The sequence below is a fragment of the Gossypium raimondii genome, unplaced genomic scaffold (genome assembly GCF_025698545.1).
Source record: "Gossypium raimondii isolate GPD5lz unplaced genomic scaffold, ASM2569854v1 Contig00255, whole genome shotgun sequence".
NCBI lineage: Eukaryota > Viridiplantae > Streptophyta > Magnoliopsida > Malvales > Malvaceae > Gossypium > Gossypium raimondii.
The window spans coordinates 156,087-160,174 of NW_026291356.1; positions in this window are offsets into that span (position 1 = coordinate 156,087).

Genomic DNA, 4,088 nt, shown 5'->3' on the forward strand with positions numbered 1-4,088 from the left:
GAGTGATCGTGTGTGGCACACGGCCATGTGACAGCCTGTGTCCACCCAAAATGACTTTCAAAAAAGGGCAAATCACCACTCATTTCTCAGGTGCCAAGCCAAACCAATTCCAACCATTTTCGTACATTCAAAATACATTCAAACATGCTTGAAACATACCAAAACATTTTCACACGGTCATCTTGTCGCGCACCCATTCGTTAGTCCTAGATTAACTGGCGAGATCAAAAGATAAACTGGACCGAATTTGTCTAAGTCGGTAAAATTGAGATTGGAAGATAAATTGGAGCCACTTGGTAATTTATGTGATTTTTTGCCCTAATTTGAGATTTGGTGAACCACATCGAAGTCAACCAACCCCCATCAGTCATTTGCTAGATAGTCCCTCTAGTTTATATTTCTTGCAATTTAGTACCTAGAGTAGAATATTTAATTTTCTTGCAAACTTATCTTTTGTGAATCGTCGTAATATAAAATCGTATTAGTAGCCACTTAGCCTCTATTGTGTAGGCTAGTTATTACTTAATCACCTTTTCCTTTGGGTTTGATCCTTGGAATACTTTAGGGTTTCATTCTAACACTATAAATTAACTGACCTATACATTTGTAGTAAAATCGGGCTTTAAAAATTATTGTATAAATTCGTTGTTTTAGTGCGCACACGTGCAACCAGTCAAGTTGGTATCTTTGCCTGGGAAGACCATGTAAGATTGAGTAAGTTTTAGTGTACACTTTTAGGTATAGATAAGTAGCCAAAGTAGGATTTATAGATACAATTTTATTTTCCATTTATTTTTGTGTTATTCAACTTTTAGTTAATTTTCTTCAATCTCTCGTGCTTGTAGGCACGTTGTATGACTTGAACCAGTAATAGTCTCTTCTCGTTTGAGCTGAAACTAGAATGTATCATTACTCATGACCTCCTTACTTGATGTTATGTTGCATGATTGGAGATGGTTAAGACCTGGGATAACGACACCTAATGTTGAGGTTCCGCATGTCGAGATTAATCTATCCCTTATTTTGTGGGTTGTGACTAATCTTCAATTTCATGTAAACGACAATAAAAATCCAGTGAACTTTCTTTACAAGAGTTAAGACATATGTAACACCGTAACTTATGAAGGGTACATCTTGACAGTATCAGACTCTTGTTGATTCCCTTTGCTCTTTGAGGGAAAACGAAGGAATGGTTGGATATGTTGCCTCCTAACACTATTGCTACATGGGAAGACTTTCTTCAGTTGTTCTTAAAGAAGAATATGCCCATTGTGATTATACTTAATGCTTATAAAGAGTTGTTCGAGTTCCAGCAAAAGAGACTGAAACTTTAGGGAAGTATAGGAAAGGTTTAAAAAGGATTTGAGAATCCTCATCGTGAATGGAGTAAAAATAGTGACACAATTGCAATGTTTCTGTGGTATTTTGGATGTAGACAATAAGGCAAAATTTGAGGTAATTTCTGGGGGAAGTATGTGGACTAGAATAGTGAGAGAGATAACAGTCATGCTTGAGAATGTTAGCATCAGAGATTCCTTTTCCAGGGATAATTGAGGTTTTGATAATAATAAATCTAATGATATGTTCAGAAGATTAGAGAGCCAGGAAGTGGAAATGATTCAAGGACCCATCATACCAAGGACGACTCTGGTCCAAGAAACATGAGAAGTCTTTGTATAGGAAGATTACGAATTGAAACCATTTTCAGATATTTGAAGTATTGAGTCTACTGAAATTGAGAGCATAGAAGAATGTTAAGTTCTCTCTATGCCAGACATGGGTGAACTAAATGTTGAAGAAGAGGATAATGACTTGCTTGAAGACATGGAAATTCAATTAGCGCAGAGTATGTGCATCAACTTGATTGGTGGAAACACTACAAAAAGCCTGTATGGCCTCTTGAAGATGCGTCTGAGAAAATGATTCCTTTGACAATTGGACCTATTGTGCTTGAATCGAAACCCTTACCTGAAGGTTTAAAGTATGGGTATTTGGGAGAACACAACACCTTACATGTTGTTATCTATTCTTAGTTAGGGATGAAAGAGAAGTTGCACTCCTTCATGTGTTAAAAGCACATAAAAAGGCGATTGGGTGGATGATTGTTGACATCAAGGGAATAAGATCACCCCTTTGCCAACATAAAATATTCTTAGAATAGGGAAAAAAGTTTGTGGTAGATGCACAACGATTACTCAACATGGCAATGAAAGAAGTAGTGAATAAGGAGCTCACAAACTGGTTAGATGTCGATATTGTCTACGCTATTTCTGATAGTGATTGGGTAAGTCCCATACATTGTGTCCCGAAAAAAAGAGGGATATTTGTGGTTTCAAATGAAAAAAGATAAACTCATACCGATTAGAACTGTGACTGGGTGGCGTGTCTGCATTGATTATCGGAAGCTTAATGACACTACAGGAAAGGATCATTTTCCTTTTCCATTCAATGATTACATGTTGGATAAACTAGCGGGGAGAGAGTTTTATTGTTTCTTAGATAGGTAATTTGGATATCATCAAATTCCAATTCACCTAGATGATAAAGAAAAAACCACCTTCACTTGCTTATTTGGTACTTATGCCTTCTGAATGATGCCTTTTGGGTTATGTAATACTCCTGCCACAATCATGAGGTGTATGACATCTATTTTTGCTAACATGATCGAGGAAGGGTTGGAAATATTTATGGATGACTTTTCAGTATATGGAGATTCCTCCATTGAATGTTTGGGAACCCTCAAGAAGGTACTGGAACGATGTGAGGAAACAAATTTAGTCTTGCATTGAGGGAAGTGCAATTACATAGTTACGGAGGGCATTGTCCTGGGGCATCAGATCTCAAAAAAAAGTTAGAGGTTGACTGGGCAAAAGTTAAAGTTATTGAAAAACTCTCACCCCAACTTCGTTGTGTGGAATCCGTAATTTTCTAGGACATGTTGGCCTTTATTGGTGTTTAATCAAAGACTTTTTGCACATCTCCAAATCGTTGAGCCGTCTTTTTCAGAAAGATGTTTCATTCATCTTTTACGAAGAACGTAATCTTACTTTCGTTACCTTGAAGGAAAAATTGGTAACCGCCCCCATCATTTGTAGCATCATTTGCAGCCCTACTTGGAATGAGCCATTTGTTATCATGTACGATGCTAGCGATTTTACTATCGGGACTGTGTTAAGTGAAAATAAAAACAAAGTTTTCCATGATATCCATTATGCTAGCAAAACTTTGAATCCAACCCAATGCAATTACACTACCACCAAAAAAGAAATGTTAGTCGTGGTATTCACATGTGAGAAATTTTGTTTGTATTTAATGGCAAACATGCTTTATCTATACGTAGATCATCCAGCTCTTAAATATGTGATGAAGGAAAAAGAAAAAAAGGGTAGATTGACGATATGGGTATTATTGCTTCAAAAATCAATTTGTGGATACTTGACAGGAAGGGGACAGAAAATCAAGTGGCAAACCATTTATCTCGTTTAGAGCATAAAGGTGACCAAAAGAAAAGTAGAGCGGTTGATGACACCCTCGTTTATGAACAACTATTTTGCATCAATTGCTGCTTTGTGATGAGAAAAATGATCTCAACGCAATGGTACGCCGATAATGTAAATTACCTTGTGGAAGGAATTTTCCCACCAGAAGCATCTAGTCAACAAAAGAAGAAAATAACTCACGATGCACAAGATTATATTTGAGAGGAACCTTATGCCTTCTAGTAATGTGCAGATCAACTATTACACAAGTGCACAGCCGAGGAAGAGATGGAGGACATCCTCATGGGGTGTCACACTTCCCCATGCGGGGGCCACTTTGGTAGAAATAGTACATCACAAAAATACTGCAATCTGATTTTTATTGGCCAACGATGTTTTGCGATGCGTACAAATTTGTTAGAAGATGTGATCGGTGTCAGAGAACTAGAAACATTTCCAAATGTGACGAAATGCCTCAAATAGGAATCCTAAAAGTGGAAATATTCAACGTATGGGGGATTGATTTTATGGAACCTCTCGCCAACTCTTTTGGGAATCATTACATTCTATTAGCAGTGGATTATGTTTCCAAATGGGTCGAAGTGGTAG